The following is a 19,286-nucleotide window of genomic DNA, read 5'->3' as shown; positions in this document are numbered from 1 at the left end:
AACAGCATATGCTGGTTAGGTATGTTTTTAAGCACGGCAACTGGTTTGAGCTGTTTAAGCTATTTTTTAGTTGGTCATGTGTAGTGTTGGGTATTGTTTCAATTTTATTGATTTCGATTCTGCTTATCGATTCCGGTTCTTAAAGGAGAAGTTCACTTCTAGAACAGAAATTTACAGTTAATTTAAGCACCCCCTTGTCATCCAAAATGTTCATGTCTTTCTACCTTAGAAATGTTCATGTCTTTCTACCTAAAGAAATTATTTGAGGAAAACATTTTAAAGGCGAAGTCCACTTCCACATATAATGTACTAACCCCTTTGTCATCCAAGATGTTCATGTCTTTCTTTCTTCAGTTGTAAAGAAATTATGTTTTTTGAGAAAAACATTTTAGCATTTTTCTCCATATAATGGACTGCTATGGTGCCCCGATTTTGAACTTCCAAAATGCAATTTAAATGCGACTTCAAACAATCCCAAATGTGGTTGTAAACGATCCCAGGTGAGAAGGAAGGGTCTTATCTAGCGAAACGATCAGTTATTTTCATAAAAATAATACAATTTATATACTTTTTAATCTCAAACGCTCGTCTTGTCTTACTCTGCCTGGACAGTTTTTTTCCGGTTCATGACAGTTGGGGTATGTTGAAAAAACCCCATCTCATGTTCTCCCTCAACTTCAAAATCGTCCTATATTGCTGTTTTACCTTTTTTGTTAAGGGTGTTTGATCTTCTTTGCATGTTTACTTTGTAAAGACTGGGTCGGTACTTCTGCAGCAATGTAGGATGATTTTGAAATGATTTTTGAAGTTGAGGGAGAAAATACGATTGAAGTTTTTCAACATACCCTAACTGTCTTGAGCCAGAATACATAGTTCAGGCAGAGCAAGACAAGACGAGTGTTTGAGATGAAAAAGTATTTAAATTGTATTTCTTTAATGAAAATAACCGATCGTTTCACTAGATAAGACCCTTCTTCCTCGGCTGGACTCTTTTACAACTGCATTTGGGATCGTTTGAAGCCATTATATAGAGAAAAATCCTGAAATGTTTTCCTCAAAAAACATAATTTCTTTACGACTAAAGAAAGAAAGACATGAACATCTTGGATGACAAGGGGGTAAGTACATTATATGTGAATCTTTGTTTTGGAAGTGGACTTCTCCTTTAAGAATGTTCTCCATATAGTGGACTTCTATGGTGCCCACGAGTTTGAACTTCAAAAAAGCAGTTTAAATGCAGCTTCAAAAGACACTTTGGATGACAAGGGGGTGAGTAAATTATCTGTAAATTTTTGTTCTGGAAGTGAACTTCTCCTTTAATGATTCCTAGTTTCGATTCCAAAAACATAAAAAAAGTCAATAAAAAATTAAGTCACACATTTTTATTCTGTGTTTTTACAAAGCTTTCTGTTGCAGCTGAATAACATGAGCAAAAATCATCAGCCTACAGAACACTTAGGCCTAAGAGGAACTTTTGCCTATGGTTTTAACAAAAAATACCACAACAAAAGCAACTAGACTAATATATATTTCAAACATTAAATTGTTAAAGGCAAGTAAACAGTCAATAATAAAATAGAAACAAGCAAATAAATTAACAATACCATAAATAAATACAACTGAACAAATTCCAGGTACAGAAATTTAAATCAAAAGTTTAAAACGCTGCATAGTTTTCTTTTCATAAATAAAATATAGATTAATCCTTATTAAAGTTAAGAAATTATTCAGTCAACATGAGTGAATGATTTTTTGTTCTTAAAAACACTTACACGTTTTCTTTCTCATCTGTTTACTGATGTATTTTGTGCATATTAGGTGGTAAATGTGAAAGAGAAGATGAAAGAGACACATCCAACACAGAACAACCTTTTACACAGTGGAAATGCACGAAACGGTTTGAGAACGGACACAGGTGCTCACGCTTCAGATGTGTGCACTGCAATCAAACAGTGCGCAAGCTCTCTCACGTCCTGTGCTTAAATCATTTGATTTCTTGAAAATTTGGAACCGGTTCTAAAATGGAACTGGTTGTCGATACCCAACCCTAGTCATGTGCTGGTCCTTAGGATCTAACTCCTGCTCAGGACCAGCTTATAACCAGCTCAGGATTATCTTAAACCAGCTCATGACCATCTAAGGACCAGTTTAAATCGGCTCAAACCTGCTGCCATTCTTTAACACATACCTAACCTGTTTATATGCTGTTTTTTTCAACAGGGTATCATCTGTTTTTTCACTGAAGTGCGAATAGCACATGGAATCTAATTTTTCAGATTCTGATTTGGGCCACTTCCACATGTGGTCCTAATTCACATACAAGTATAATGTTTTGCAATGACACTTCAGTCTGAACAGTCATATTCATGAAATTTATACTACTTGTATGTCACTTCAGATCGACATTCACTACAATTTTGTGATGTCGGGAGTAATTCCAAAGATTTTTGCAAAACGGTAGTTCTTCGGTCACATGTTGACCTTTATATGACAGCTTTCTGTGCCATCTTTGTTATTGTTCTTTTGCGTATGTGGGTTATTTTAGTTTGCCAGTTCACACTCAAATGTGATATTAGCCACATTTAAAAAATCTAATCTTGAGATATCCTCCTTTTTCTTCAATGCAGCAATATGTATATGGGTGAGACTTGGGGTTCATTAGCCACTATAAGGAAATAATGAGAAGAATAAACAGTAAAACTGTTTGCACTACAAACCAATGTGTTCATATTTAGAACAATACATTAAAATAACATGGTTTGTACAGCTAAAAATAGCTATACGCAAATGAGACCAGAAGCCTGACCCATAAAATTTCCAAATGGTGGATAAATCAGAATTGAGCACCAAGGGGCCATTCACACCAAACGTGTTTTTGGGTCTTGAGATGCATTTTTTAAAAGCTGAACTTCCTTTAACTTGTGCACCGCGACATGAATGCAACGGTCAAACTCATCTGTCTAGTGTGTTTACATAGAAACGCAATGGAAAAATGCATTCTGTGTGAACGGCCCCTAAGGCTTGCCATGTGAACATGCCCTATCGCTCATACTTTATTAGGCTTTTCACAACCACCGCAAATGGATATTACTGGGTTTCAATTCAGGTTTCTAGATTTCCCACTGTACATTTTCAAACCCTGGGTTAATGTTCTTATTTGCATATTCATGAGGTCAGTAACACTGATTGGACAAATAACAGCTCTGTACAAAAACAAATAACATATTCTCATCTTCACTCCGGTTGCGTTTGTTCGACATTTTCATTTTTCTCTCAAACAACACCACTAAACAGCATGTGAAGTTTCTGCAACTGTACAAAGCTCATGAATATTTAATGAGGTAAGCGCTGTTTAGTTTATGATTGTTTGTCTCTTGTGAAACAGCTCGCGATATTAGCCCTGATGTAAAATGACAGTAAGTGTAAAAACCTACAATCCGTGAAAGCCTCAAACCATAAATTTGTCCCCAAAAATCCCCAGATGAAACCCATTACACCATTGTAGGTTACTGCAGAGCAATTCTGTCTGTGTTTTAGACCAGTAAACTGTAGTCTGGTTTGGCAGAATGAGACTTCAGGAGTAAGAGTGACTCTGACAGCAGTAATGACACAGCAACCAGCTGAACTCTGCCTGCACCAGTCCACAGACTGGCATCTTTACGGGCACAATTCTTTACAGCTCATACATTATTTGGATTTCCAAGTTGTGTTTTCCACATTTATGCTGATCTCAGTCACTTGAACAGTGGCTAGATGAGTGTTGTGCTACAGGGATTTATGAGGTTATGGTGGCTATGTATAAGGCTAAGAGAGTTTCTTTGTGTAGTGTATTATTCAGACGTTCATTGATCTGAATCTAATATTAAGTCCTTCACAGCTCAAGGGGTTTCTTACAGAATATCTCCACTGCTTAAATTTGTGTGTGAGAGAAATTCTGTGGTTTTTGAACACTTTCATGCAGCATTTTAAAAATAACTGCTTTCTTCACCACAGACACACACACACAGCCAGCCCCACCTCCCACCATCGCCACCTTCAACCCTGTTTTCCATAAAGCTGACCCTGTCGCTATGGCAACTGGCAGCGCTCTCGGGCAGGTGTGCAGGGCAGCGGGTCATGTGACACCTGCCGGAACTCTGATCGCTAAGGCAACCTTCTTATTCCCCCAGTCCTACACAGGCCCAACTGTCACCTGTTCTTTGTTGCATTCACATTTTTTTTCTCTCATTAGCTCTTTCTCGGCTTTACTTCGGAAGGACACCTCTTTTTTCGAAGTAACTGTAACTTATTTAAATACTTTCAAATGCGAAATGTGTAATTGTTGAGCCACTAGCATAAAAATTTGAACTGGGAAAACTACTCTTATCAAACAGATTTCCAGAACACTCCTCTTGCTTTCATTGGTTAAAACAAGCAGGTAGCCCCGCCCCAAAATCACACCATTGGTTCAGCTGCTCTTGCTATGCCGGACTGTTCTTGATGAAGTCCCAAATGTGCTGCCAAGTCCGTTGTTTTCCAGTGGAATTGACCCTTCGCAAAGAGCTTGACTGACAGGTAATCTGACCAATCATAACGACAAATAGATTTTGTCCAACAAACACATCAGGACATTTTAGACTAACTTGGACTTTAACTTGAAAAACTGGGTGTGTTGATGTCTTTCTGTGTTTGAAATAAAATACTTTTAGATGTTCATTCATGTTTATTTTGTGCTTTAAGTATGACAAAATTTAAAAGCTGAGACCTTGTTTTATACCAGAAGTAACCTGCTCTGTCTTGTCTGCCGGCGTGTTGTCAGTTTTCTCTTTGCTCCACGATATATTTTTCACTGTGTGAGAATATTATGTGTAGTGTCAGAGCCGCGTGGCTTGTCGGACATAGCAACAGTAACTAGGGAGGGTGGGTTTTTGCAAAAGGTCAATTTAGCTACTTGTTGCCACGGGTTGTTTTTCATGTCTGTGGGTTAAAGCGACCCCAATAATGTGATTTAGCCCCTGAAATGCAAATTTATCAGGGAAACCCCAACAAAAAAACATGTATTTCCTGTATAACATGTATTTCATGTATTTTGGGCTAGTAGCAATTGGGCAGGTTTTGTTGTGAAAACCTGGCAACCCTGAGTCCCACAGAGCACCAGTAAACTTTTTGGGGCGATTTATTTACTAATAGCTTGTCTCTGATTATTGTAGTATTAAAATGGATTTTATTTAGGTTATGTAAACATCGGAAAATTACACAAAACTGATCACAAACATCTTTTGTAGACTTTAGTATTGCTTTCTTTTGTTGTGCTACTGTGCTTGTTTTGCCTGTTTTCATTTTTTACACACACAACAGCAGGTGTGGTGTAAAAGAAGGAAGTAGCAGTCATTCTCCTTCCTCTTCATATCATTTTTTTCTCTCCCTCATTTTTTAACTGCACATTTCTACTTTGATTCCCAGAGGGCCTAACGTTTTTTCTTCTTTCCTCCACTTGTTTTGCTTTCTCCATCACCTTTTCCCCAAGACATCTTCCTTTTTTCTCTCTTTCTGGTGCTCTCCATTCCTTTTTTTCTCCTGTCCCGCTCCATCTTCCCTCTCTCTCCCTCTTTCTCTCGCTCCCCCTTTCCCAAGTGCCAGGTAATGAAGGTTGCCATGGCAACTAAAACCAGCGCACAGAGCAGGCTCGCTTTAATCCGGCCCTCTCCAGCCGTCCGGCTCGTGCATGCGTTCCCTCCTCTCGTCATAATTATCACTCTTATTATGCCACGATCAGTCAAACATGCACCAATCTGGTTTTCATGATCTCGGTCATGAGGTGACTGCGCCACACCTATGCAGAAACCCTCTACCAGAGAATATTCTAGAAACGGTCCCTCTAGGACACCAGACACAGGCTCCCGCAATACCTTTGAGAAGAAAGCCTCGGCTATAGCCGTGGGGGGAGGACTGTGTGTGTTTGACTCTCTCTGTCCTACAGACATCTCCATCTCAGCTCGATTGCTCCATTCCGGTTGCTTTCACACATGCGATCACAGACACAAACATTTCCTCTACCCCCCCGCCCCTTTCCCCAATCTGAGGGCACATCACAGTCTGGGACACAAGTGTGTGGGTGACTAAAGTAGGCCAGCAGGATCAGGGCGATCTGTTCAGCTCTACCCAAGGCCTAACTTAGGCCAAATCTGACACACAGTGACACCATACTGCACCCATATAGATCCAAATATGGGCCAGTTCAGTGTAAAGTTCACTGAACCACAGTATGTGCAATAAAAACAATATATCACATTTAAATAAATAAAATAAATCCTAATGCAAAATCCTGAAGTGGTTTGTATTGCAATAATGACTAACTCTACATTATCTGATTTATGTCACAGCTACTTTGCATAGAAAAGAATAGATGGATATGAAATATAAAGTGTTTTCACAATGTGTCATCAGTTCGGCCATATTGGCAGCACTGAACATAAACAATGCCACTGAACCGAACGAAACTTACATATTTTGCAGATTATTGCTGATGAAATTGTTCAATTATTGTCATGTTTCAGGAAAAGCATTTGGAGTACTATAGACTGGCAAAAGTCAAAACAAATCAAGGAGAAGAGTGCAAAAAACTGTCTGAGGAACAAAATGCGTTTGTGGTTGAACAAACTGAACCAGGACTTCCAGGGCAAGAATCTTGACAACATTCGTGTCATTTTCATCATTTCTGGTCAGGTAGGCTGAACAAATATTAGGCAAATATCTTAACTAATACTGCTCGTACGTATCTTTACCACCTGATAACCTTAGTCTGTCAAAACATTGTGCCCTTTCCTGCTTTTCTATATGATTTAGCAGCCTTCACACATTTTTGGTGTGGTTTAGACAGCATAAATTAGCAATCCATGTGCAAAAACAATTTTGCAACCCATGCTGTTGTTTACATCCGAATATCACCAACATGGCCACGCATCCGGGTAACTGACCAAGTTGTGACGTTAGTCAAACCCTCTATTGTATTTCATTGACTCTGTACTCAGCACAATAACAATAAAGATAAATCTACTGTAATTTTAGTTTAAATTTCATTATATGTGACAGAGTATAATACCTGACTGTTTCTTTACTGTGTTTACTTAAAGGAACAGTTCCTCCCCAAAAAGTTTATCTGCTCACCCTCGTGTCATTTCCAACCTAAATAACTCCAGCCCACTAGGTGGTTGAAATGGTCACCTGCTTCTTCTACTATTTCAATGCACCAGCATAAAAATGTGCATTTCTACCACCTAGTGGCTTGGAGTGTGAAATGCTGCATGATGCACAGAAGAGCAGCGTGTTCCACGTGGTTTTAAATATCAGGTTATTATGTGCTAAAATGGTCCCGCTGAAGAAAGTTGCACATAACACAATTTTCATTTTCATCCATTTAAGAAATTGGTTGAATGGGATGACAGTGAATAACAGTGGTCAAAAATATTTACAGAATGCAACAATTAACCAATCAAAATCAAGTATTCAATAGCGCTTAAAGGGATAGTTCACCCAAAAATTAGAATTCTGTCATTAATTAGCCTACTCACCCTCACTTCGTTCCAAACCTGTAAGACCTTTTGTTTGTCTTTGTTTGTCAAATTAAAATAGTTTTGATGAAATCCAAAAGCTCTCTGACCCTCCATAGACAGAAAGGGTCCTACCACATTAAAGGTCCAGAAAGATACCAAAAACATTGACAAAATAGTCCATGTGACATCAGTGGTTCAACCGTAATTTTATAAATCTACGAGAGAACTTTTTGTTGCACAAAAAAACAAAAATAACAACTTTATTCAACAATTATTGTCCTCCACGCCATCCTAGCACCATTTTGGAAAGTACCATGACACATACATTGTTTACTTTCAGATCAAAGCACACGCATGCATCATGGTACTCTCCAAAATGGCACTAGGGTGACGCAGAGGAGAAGAACATTTGAATAAAGTTGTTATTTTTGCGCACAAAAAGTATTCTCGTAGCTTCATAAAATTACGGTTGAACCACTGCCACATGGACTATTTTGTCGAGTTTTTTGGTACCTTTCTGGATCTTGAACGTGGTAGGACCCTTGCTGTCCATGCAGGGTCAGAAAGCTTCCGGATTTCATCCAAAATATCTTTATTTATGTTCCGAAGACGAACAAAGGTTTTACGGGTTTGGAACAACATGAGGGTGAGTAATTAATGACAGAATTTTCATTTTTGGGTGAACTATCCCTTTAAAAATCGAAATAATTAAATAACCGAATGCTTGTTCGATTTAAATGTGAAAATTTAAATTTGAAAGTGTCGGAGCATTACTAATACAATAAACAGTAACCAGTTGTGACAGCAAAAAGTATGACTCACACAGTGAGTGTTTTAGCTTCAGTTATTAACCCTGATCAGGTGAACGCACTCTTTTCTCACTCTTCCTCAAAGCACAAAAAGCACAGTGTTTAGATTCACAGGTAGAGCTGACTGTTTGTTCCCGACGTGGAGCAACAGCGTGTGTGTTTAATCATTAAACCTCTGTAGAGCTGAACTGGCGTGTGTGAGATGCTGCTTTCTGGGCCCGAAAGTGCACGGTTTCATCATCCTCTCATCATTTTAAAGAAGCGCTGTGAATTGTCAGCAGCAGCAATCAGCATTTCCCCTTCTAAAACTCTATCTGTCTCTCTCTTTTCTCAAGACCCCGCAAGCCTTGGCTTTTTCCAGATGTGGCATATTTTTCAATCCCCCTCTCCTCTTCTCTATCCCTCCTATTCTCTTTCTCTCTGCCTTTCTCTCTCTCTTTCTTTCCCTCTCTCACCCGTCCCGCTCCAAACAGCTCTGTTGCTAGGAGACTGGAGGGGCTGATTCGGCAAGCGGCCACCCCGACCCCCCACCCCCTCTGGCAGTCACACACACACAGACAGAGAGTCTCTGAACAGTCGTACACACACAGGGGCAGTGAAGGGAGGGGGCAAGAGAAAGGAGGCAGCTGGGTCACACTCGCGCACACACACACACGTATGCATGGGCCGACGGAGAAAAGGAGCCCTGGCAAATATTTACAGTGAAAAAGGTAGAGAAGACCTGATAGACTAGAGCAGCGTAACCGAACATGACGCATGAGATGCGTATACATCTAAGATGCTTTTTGTAAACAAAACACTCAATAGCTTAAACCATATAGCTTGAGTGGTCAGTGGAACATTACTGTGATGTCACCACATTGATGTAACCTTTTCCTGCAGCAATGTGAATGAACAAGCACAGATAGTACAATAGTTTTGTATACCTCTTCTGCAAACCACACATTCATGTAAATGCTACAAACGGTGCAGGACGGCTCACATGCTGAAGTTCAATTCTAAACCACCCATATGAATAGATACAGTGCTGCTAGCCTTAGCAAACCGTTAATTCTATTAGAGTGAGAGCGAATTGAGTGTTTTCTGCTATCAGACACCTAGACACTTAATATCCAGCAGTATATTTATGAATCGCTTTGTTTGTTAAAGCTGCCATAACACATTACAGTGATATAGTGCTTGAGGGAAAATGGGGGAAATATTTGTATTACAGTGGAAGAGCCAGAAATGTTTGTGTGAGAGAGAAACTGTTTCAACAATGCTGGCGATTCAGATCAGCCTGCTGCAAATCTGATAACAGGTCACCTCTTAAAGTCGCATCTCCACCCTGTGAGGCCAGCAGAAGGTATGGACCTACAAATCGTCGGGACCCGATCTCTCAGCGGGAGGTGGGGGATTTAGAAGCGAGTTACGGGGCAGGGAGCTGCGTGTGAATTTTTGTGCATGAAGGTCAAGGAAAGATGAAGTGTAATCCCTCCGTTCCTTTCCTCTTCTCAACCCACTCTCTCCACCTTCCTGCCACTGTAAGTTCACGATGCTCTTCCATTAAATCCATATTACGCTTTCTCTCTCTCCCTTCACTCTTTCCTCATTCCTAACCCTCCCTCTCATTCAGCCACTCGCTTCTTCCTCCCCTCCTCTCTCTCGCTCTGACAGGGTGTGACGGACGCTTTCAGCTCCTCGTACGGGCGCAGCTCTTCCCTGAGCTCCATCTGACTCCCTGCACCCACATTACCCAGACACAACTAATCATTAACTGTCATCTGCATTAGTCTGTCACTATAAAGCCCTGGCCTCGATCGTGCTCCCCTAAAAGTATTTTTGTGCTTCTGATATACACAGGGGTTGTCGAGCAGGATATTGAACATTGTTGTGTAACTGCTAAAGTCAACATTAAATCTAAATTGACCCAATTTAGTATCTTAGTATGCACATTCACAGTGCTCATTTTTCCAAAAATGTCTTTTTAATCTTTAAACTTTGTCTGAAAGGAGTTTCCATTTTCTGCTGACAAAACTTGCATGCAGACTATGCAAGATATTAGATAATGTTAAAGGGATAGTTCACCCAAAAATGAAAATTCTGTCATTAAATACTCACCCTCATGTCGTTCCAAACCTGTAAGACCTTCGTTCATCTTCAGAACATTTTCTGAACGCTTCAGAAGGAAAAAACGATGCATTAAAAGACAGGGGTGTAAACTTTTGAACAAAATGGAGAGGTGGACATTTTTCTAATTTTGCCTAAATATCATATTTTTTCATTTAGTACTGCCCTTCAGAGGCTACAAAAGATAAATACATTTTTCCTAGAAGACAAAATAAGTTAAATTTACCCTGAACTTCAAATTCAAAAGTTTTCACCCTTAATGCATGGTTTTTCCTTCCGGAGCATCAGTGAGCATTTGAACCTTCTGTAATAGTTGCATATGAGTCCCTCAGTTGTCCTCAGTGTGAAAAGATGGATCTAAAAATCATACAGTCATTGTTGGAAAGGGTTCAAATACACAAATGCTGGAAAACCAAAGAATTTGTGGGACCTGAAGGATTTAACTGAAGAACAGTGGGCAGTTTAACTGTTCAGGACAAACAAGGGACTCATGAACAACTAAACAAAAAACACAACTGTGGATCATTCAGGTAACAACACAGTATTAAGAATGAAGGGGATGTAAACTTTTAAACGGGTTCATTTTTATCATATTATTTTCTCTTGTGGACTATATGTAAATGTCTGATTCTGAAAAAGGAGGGGGGGTGTAAACTTTTGACCTCAACTGTAATTCAAGATGACAAAAAAATATTTGAAAGCTAAAAAAGATTTGAAATATTTTACAATATTGTAAAAAAAATAGTTGTAGGAAAGGAGTTACAGTAGCAATGTCACCTGAAGAAGGAACATCACATAAAATTATCACATTCAAAACACATTTCTTTATTCCAAACCATATTGTCATTGTTTTTTTGAACCACTGTGTCCTGTTCAGCAAGGTTTTTCATCTGTATGCATTACTAAATCAAAACATCTAAACAATAATTCAAGATTGGTAGGCACCGTCATATCCGATAGCCTGTGGGCAGCACTCTGACACGTAGCATGATTGCGTTTCTGGCAAGTTCGAGTCCTGGCTCGTGGTCCTTTCCGATCTGGTCCCCCCCTTTCTCTCCCACCTTCCTTCCTGTCTACTGTCTGTACTATAGCGATGCCAAAAGTAAATCTTAAAAATAATGAAAAGATCATTTCAAAACCCATATCGATCAACCGCTAATCTGAAGGCCTCAAGTGCTACGGTGGTTAAGGCCCTGCATAAGCCCAAACCACAAGAAATAAAACACTTGTTTGCATGTGGGGTCTGTTCATGCTCTGAGGTGTCTGCTGGGTCACGTGACCCTGGTGTCATGGTGTAATTGCGCGGTGGGGAGGGGGGTGCAGACAGTGAGACAACCGGACAGGATCACAACGCTAATGAGAGACTGCAGCAGTTAATTACAAAGGAGAGAGAGAGTGAGCGAGAGAGAGAGAGTGGCATAGAGGGTAGGGAGGGTGAATATGAGGAGGGGGAGATGGAGTGAGACACTCTTTTGTCCCAAAGCTGCATCCTCCCAGAATAGAGATGGAGAAAGCTTTTATTCGCTAGCACACACAAGCACACATCCTCCCTGATCCGCTCAGGGAGGCAGCGTGCACTAGGACTGTGTCTGCGTGTGGTTATCTGTGTAGGTGTGCGAGTGTGTGTTTGTAGGAGCTCTCTCTCTCTTTCTCTCTCTGGTAGGGGGGAGGCCCTGGAGCCAGTTAAAAATGGTGTTAATTTCTTCTCCTATGGGAGAGGAGAACGGTCTCTCCATGGCAACAGAGAGAAGGAGCCGAGGGGAGGAACACCAGAGCAGCACCATCCGCGACCCTCTCGCGTCACACGCACACAAGCACATGCGGTACACACACAGTGACATTGTACATGTGCACATAAATGTACATAACTTTGCATACTGCGTTTAAACATTCCTCCTACATTCCTATAGGTTCAGATGCAAGGGTTAACGCACGTGGACCGATTCTACTTATGTGAATCCCAAAAACTCAAAATAACAATGGTGTAAGAGATGGGAAAGAGGATACTGGATCAGATCACCTACTTCTGAATCAAACATCCATTTCAAGTAGGAGGCTTCTCACTTCTAAGAGACAGACTGAAGTGGGTCAATCAAGCGGTGTGTGTGTGTGTGTGTGTAGCACAATCAGAGCAGTCCTTAGTAAATCTAGACAGTAACGTGGTAACATTTTTTATATAATAGCTTGCAGCTAACAATGCAAACTTTGTTAAATCAAACTTATTTTAAATGTAGTGGATGGACTTCATTAAGCAACTTATAACTTAATACCGCTTGAACTTTTGGGGTCAGTAAGTTTTGTTTTTTTTAATTAATACTTTTATTCAGCAAGTATGCATTAAACTGATCAAAAGTAACAGCAAATACATTTATAACATCACAGAATATCCTTTTTGAGGTCTAATAATTTTTAATTCAAAAAATCGTGAAAAATCATGGTTTCCACAAAAATATTCAGCAGCACAAGTGTTTTCAACATTGATAATGTTTCTTGAGCACTGAATCAGCATATAGACCAGTTCTGTGTTTGCAAACAGTGATGACATTTTTTGTGGGCGGAGCCTATCGGTTGGCAGAAAATGTCAGTTTTCAAGTAGCATTCTATGGAACCCATGGAATAAAAGAATTTAAAAAAGGGAAATTTGAGGTTATATTTCTCACAATTCCAAGATTATATCTCACAATTCTGATAAGAAAATTCAACTCGTCATTCTCTTTTTTTCCCCTCTGCTCAGAATCATGAGTATATCCCACACTTCTGGCTTTTTTTCTTTCTCAGAACTGACAAACTTGCTATTGTTGAGTTAAATCGAGTTCTTAAGTCTGAAAAATAAGATATAAACTTTCATTTGTGAGAAAAAAAGTCAGAATTGTGAGATAAAGGTAGATTAGGTAAATGTAAAAGGCTCACCGCCACCCAGTGGCTTTAGGAAAACAGCAATATGCATTTAAAGTGGTCAATATAGGAGGAATATTTCAAAGTCATTTACATGTGCCAAACTTCCTGCTGCCAGCTGGTGGCACTATGTCTATAACTGAATATTGGAATGTAGATTTCTTCAGGCCAAGACTTTGATCAAACATATGAAGTGTGACACAGATTGAACATGATATGTTTGAGTTAGTGTAAAACATGAAATATTCTGTTGCCAACAGGTGGTGCTATGATCATATCTGAATATTGGCCTTTAGATGTGTTCAGGCCAGGATTTTTTCAAACCTGTGAAGTTTGGGGCAGATCGGACATTGAATGGCTGAGTTATAACAACTTCCTTTTACATGGCGAAACATCGAATTTCGTCGGCCCGTCACGGACACACCCTTTAATGAAAACTCAAGATCTTCACAATTTAGCACTGCAAAGGCCTTTAGATTAGACTGACCAAATATAATGTTGATGTCATTAAATCTTTCGGTGGAGTTTGTTAGAGAATAAAACATGCCAATTCCTGTTGCTAGAAGGTGGCGCCATGACTTTAATGGAATATGGGCACGGGCGTGTGTTCAGGACAGGACTCTTATCAAACATGTAAGTTTTAGTGCAGATCAGACATTGTATGTCTGAATTATAACAACTTCCTGTTTCATGGCAAAACATCGAATTTTGTCATAACAACTTCAACGGAAACTCAAGATCTTCGTTTCATAAAAGGCTTTAAAACATCAAATTTGGTGTTGATCTGTTTAAATCTCTAGAAGGAGTTCTTTAAATACAACACCTGAAAATGGCAAAAACGGCACAAAAAACTTGAGACAATTAAAAATAACAGACTTCCTGTTGGGTTTCGGACTTCGTACCATGGGACTTTTTTAAAGGTATTGGTGTGTTACATGTGTCTACCGAATTTCGTACACGTATGTGAAACTTAGCTCAAGGGGCACTTTGTTTACATTTTGTAGGTGGCACTATTGAGCCATTTTGACACACCCACTTCTGAAACCCATATCAGATGTAAATTTTCACTACTTTTGACACGTGTGCAAAGTGTTATGAGTTTATAAGCATGTTTAGGCCATCAAAATGTCATTCATTTGATTCAAGAAGAAGAAGAAACTGAGCAATTCCAACAGGGTCCTCGCACCATCAGTGCTCAGGCCCTTACTATAGGCCTAATATAATATCCCCTAATAATTGCATATGTGAATATTAGACCTATTTCACTCCACTTGTTACCATTTGTTTTCCTGCCAGCACAACTTCACCTCAGCTTCAAGTGACGTAATTGTGATGTCTACTCCAAAATGGTCTGTTAGAATGATTTCTGAAGATCATGTGACACTGAAGACTGGAGTAATGGCTGCTAAAAATTTAGCTTTGCCATCACAGGAATAAACTACATTTTAAATATATTAAAAATAGAAAACTCATATTTTGAATTGTAATAATATTTCACAATATTACTGTTTTAACTGTATTTGAGCTAATTAATCCAGCCTTAGTTAGCATGAGACTTTTAAGTTTAATAAAAGTCTATTTATTTGAGTTATTCAGTTTTTACATGAGAAACTTTAAGCACAAGAACTGATTTAAAGGCTTTTGGGTCAGTGCTAATGAAGTATTAAGAGAGTCTTTGTATCGGTGGACATTGTGAATGTCTTGTGTGTTGCGTGTGGACAGCACAGTGTGCTCTGTGGGCTTTTCATGTCGTAACCTGCTATTGCAAATGCATCATGCAAAACTGTTAGCATTCATGCAAATGACTGGTAGATAAAAGGCCACTGTTGAGGCAGAGAGTGTCTTTGGGTTTGAACGGGTGGGGAGGGGAGCTGAGGGAAGGTCTGTTTAGATCCCTTTTTCTCCAAGGCTCTCTGCAGATATGCTCGCTAATTAATCACTTATCATAATGAGATTTTTGCCTGATTTTTTTCCTCACTGATATGCTAATAATGGAATCGAAAAGCGGTTCGCTACAGTTTTAAGTCCGTCTCTTCTTCATGCGTTTGAGTGTGAATACGCGTCCTGTTGTCAACAGCGATTTGAGTGGATATGTGTGTATTTTTGAGATCAGTCGCCAAGAGAAGCAACTCCTTCAGGACAGAGGACAGTGTCTCCTGATCCCTGCAGGCCGGACAACAGCGTCTCTTGAGAGTGTTTCTCGGCACAGATCAGCCTTCTGCTGACCTGGAGTTCTGAGCGAGAGAGGGTAGACACTAAAAAACACACAAACACGCACAGACTATGATGAAAATAGCTGACCGCAATGTTGCATTGGACAAGGTGTCAGTTCTTAAGCTTTTTTCCTCCTCACCGTCTCTGATGCAAAGAATTATTAGCTTTCAAGTGTACTTAAAGGTTGTGACAGCTTGTTTTTACAACAAATCTGTAACATATCTACTGTCTTGCTTTTCTTAAAACACATATTTTGCATAAATGATTACCTAGTTATCATATTACCATGGGTGCAACATCATTAACTTCAAACATTTCATCCTGGCAGAGCTAAATGTATAATTTTCTTTTTTTCGTTCCATTTACCTAGTCCAAAAATTCACTCTGCGTCTCAACAGATAAGTCACATTTGGTTACAAATATGATGTAAGACGCCAGAGGTTTTCTGAAACACCTGTATGTGTTTGAAACACCTGCTTTTGTAGAATCTCCATCATCCCTCAGTAGATATGATGGAATGAGCAGGGTCTCTAACGCTTGACCAGGAGATTTCCCCTCAGAATATGCTCACGGTTGTCTTGCCATAGGCCCATGCTGCAGAACACTGACTAAACCTTCCCTCTGCCACACACACATACACAGCAATGAGGATATTTCTGTTTCCGTTGGCATAGCAACAGAAAGCAATCATTTCCCTCACTTAAAATCTTGCAGCATCCTTTCTTCTCCTTTGCCCCCTTAATAAGAAAAATCTTTAAAAAGTCTCCCTCTCGCTGGACTCTTCATCAGTTTTTGAAAATCAACGGAGACATAGATGAAGGGAAAAACATGAGTGTGCGAGCATTAAGAGATCACACTGAAGTCCTTCAGTGAGCTGTAGTATATATGTTATTGTCAGCATTTGGTGCAAATGCAGTAGACCGTGAGATGTGTTTTTACTGTGTTTTACAGTAAACACTTATATATTCACTTATATATTATTATTTAATAATAAACCAGGGCTAGAGTGAAAGAGTATTTGAATGGTTGATGGGCCATTACAGAATTTTGGTGGATTTTTTAAGAAGCATCAAATAAGTCAGTATATTATGCAGTTTTTGAAATGTCAAAATCATTTATGAAATTATAACATGAATAGAGTGATATTAGAGTGGCTATTAGTATAATTTAAAATCTTGAATATAAAATATAATTTCTTTAAAATAATGTATTAGGTTTTAAGCTGACTGCTGGTGCAAACTAAAAACCTAATTATTTTTGTAAAAAAAAATATTTTTATATAAAAATCGGGCTAAACATATATACACATTTAACTGTCAAACGATTAATCGCAATGATTAATCACATCCAAAATAAAGTTTTTGTTTACATAATATATGTGTACTGTGCATATTTATTTTGTATATATAAATACACACGCATGCATGTTTAAGAAAAATATGTTAGATTTATATATTAAAAATATTTATATATAATACCAGTTATGTGAAAATAAACATACATGTAAATATATGTGAGTATTTTTAAAATATACTGAATGTGTGTGTATTTATATACACATAATAAATATACACACATATATAAACAAAAATTTATTTTCGATGCGATTAATCGTGATTAATTGTTTGACAGCACTAAATACATTAACAACATTAAAAACTTGATGAGAACGGGCATACCGCTTAAAAGTTTGGGGCCATTTAGATTTTTCAAATATTCTTTAAGTCTCTCGCTCTCAGCAACGCTGCATTTATTACAGTAAGGTATTACTGTAAAACAACTGTTTTCTATTTTCATATATTTTTAAATGTCATTTATTCTTGTGATGGCAAAGCTGAATTTTCAGCTCCAGTCACAATGTCTCCCAGTCTTCAGTGTCACATGATCATTCAGAAATCATTCTACTATGCTGATCTAGTTGTCAGGATCTCTTATTATTATCAGTATTAAAAAGAGTTGCTGCTTAATATTTTTTAGGATTCTTTCACAAATAGAAAATTCCAAAGAACAGCATTTATTTCAAATAGAACTCTTTTGCAACAACAAATACCTCCACCGTCAGTTGTTAAAGAGGTTGTCCATTGTCAACAAGTTGATTCTTGGGGTCTTAATGAAAGTTCTATAACATACTTTGGTTAAAATTTCTCAATGGTAGTGTAAAACAACACCCTTTTACCTCATAAACCGCTTTGTTCACGGCAACCCATTTCGGTGTATGTTCCTTTAAATGCTAATGAGCTCTGCTCACCCCGTCCCTCTCTTCCGTGGGGCGACAAGCAGTTCTCTGAGAGACTGTAAACTTTAGCCACATAACTTGCTAACTAGCACATTATTAGCAAAGGCGACTTGCAAAGATTCATAAAAAAAAACTTATATCCACTTCTTCTGTACGTGAAGCTGGATCACAAATGATTTGCGTAAACAAATGCATTTAGGCAGATCAGGAGGCGTAGTCTATAAAATATGTTAGTAAAAATGGGCCAGTGAAACTGTTAACAAGACAAGTGAAAGCCTGAACGACTGACCCGAATTTGGGCAGTAAAAAAAATAATTTTAAACGCCTGTAAAGTTGTGGTCACATCTATGACATTTCGTGTTTGTGTGAGTGTGTTTTTGCTCCCAGTGCTAGCCACAGGACATAACAGGTGATAAATGAAGTTGCCCCCTCCGCTAGAAAGACAGCAACAAAGAGAAAGAACAGAAACAGATCAAGAGAGAGGGAGAATGAGAATATTAAAGCGATATAGAGAAAGACTTTGACAGACAGAGAGCAGAGCGAGCTTGTGATGCCCTGCAGCTGAATCGAGCACCACTCTCATGAAACAAAGTCTACAGTGGGCCTGTGACACAACAGATACATATTTAATAGCTTTATGAATGATATGTGCGCTGTGAGCCCAGTCAGCGCTGACAGAATAGCACAGGCTGCTTGACTTATATGCTATTAGTGGCTCTTTTGCTTCTCTTTCTCTCTCTTTCGTCCACAATGACACTGTAACTCTTTTAAAACCACACAGGATAAAGAGCCCCTGCTCTGTCAGGTCCCCCTCCTTCTCGCCCCCACACACAGAAACTTGGCACACCCATGGTGTAGCTGCATCAGAGAGGCCCTCTGCCACTCTTCTGCATCCCACACACTGCACTGGGGCTCCAACTCGCACCATGGCACCCTGCAGCCCTACCACCCAGGGGTAGGTGAAAAGGAAGACACTGCTCGCATGGGGTGGGGGTAACAAACTAGGAAGATGGAGAGGAGAATGTTCAGATGGGAGCTGGCAGGGAGCACCCAGGGTGAAGTCAATTTTGTGTTTATTGCTGATGATAAAGAGAGAGTGACTGATAAGTGACAGTGTACACTATCTCTAAATAGAAGCAGGAAATAAAAGTAGAACCAGGTCTTAAACATGTTCAAACTCAAAAAACACACCAGTTCTTGGACAATTACCTTGCTGTTTTTAAATTATACTTTTACTTGATGAAAACAATTCGCTACATGCATTGTGCTAAGTGGAAGCACACAGATGTTATGCCACACTTTGTCTGTATCCTATTACTGTAAAAAAGGTCCCCGGTTGTCTCTGTTCCTCTTATTATTCTGCTCTGTTTTGTTTGTTCTTCTTTCTTTGTTTGTTGTCTAATTTGCGTAGAGCAGGTTGGGAAGGATCCCCTACTGTTCCAGTCCGTAATGAGATAATAACGCTGATGTGAACATCTCACTCGCTTAGTG

At 39.1% G+C, this 19,286-nt stretch overlaps 1 protein-coding gene across 1 annotated transcript in view; it reads right to left on the bottom strand.

Annotated features, from left to right (window-relative positions):
• nol4la (nucleolar protein 4-like a) overlaps positions 1 to 19,286 on the bottom strand; it is a 56,204-nt gene that overhangs the window by 31,584 nt on the left and 5,334 nt on the right. The gene's annotated exons all lie outside the window — the stretch shown is intronic.

Source organism: Labeo rohita, chromosome 8 (genome assembly GCF_022985175.1).
Source record: "Labeo rohita strain BAU-BD-2019 chromosome 8, IGBB_LRoh.1.0, whole genome shotgun sequence".
Classification (NCBI taxonomy): Eukaryota; Metazoa; Chordata; class Actinopteri; order Cypriniformes; family Cyprinidae; genus Labeo; species Labeo rohita.
The sequence above is the reverse complement of the archived record's forward strand: the minus strand, read 5'-3'. Positions and strand labels throughout refer to the sequence as shown.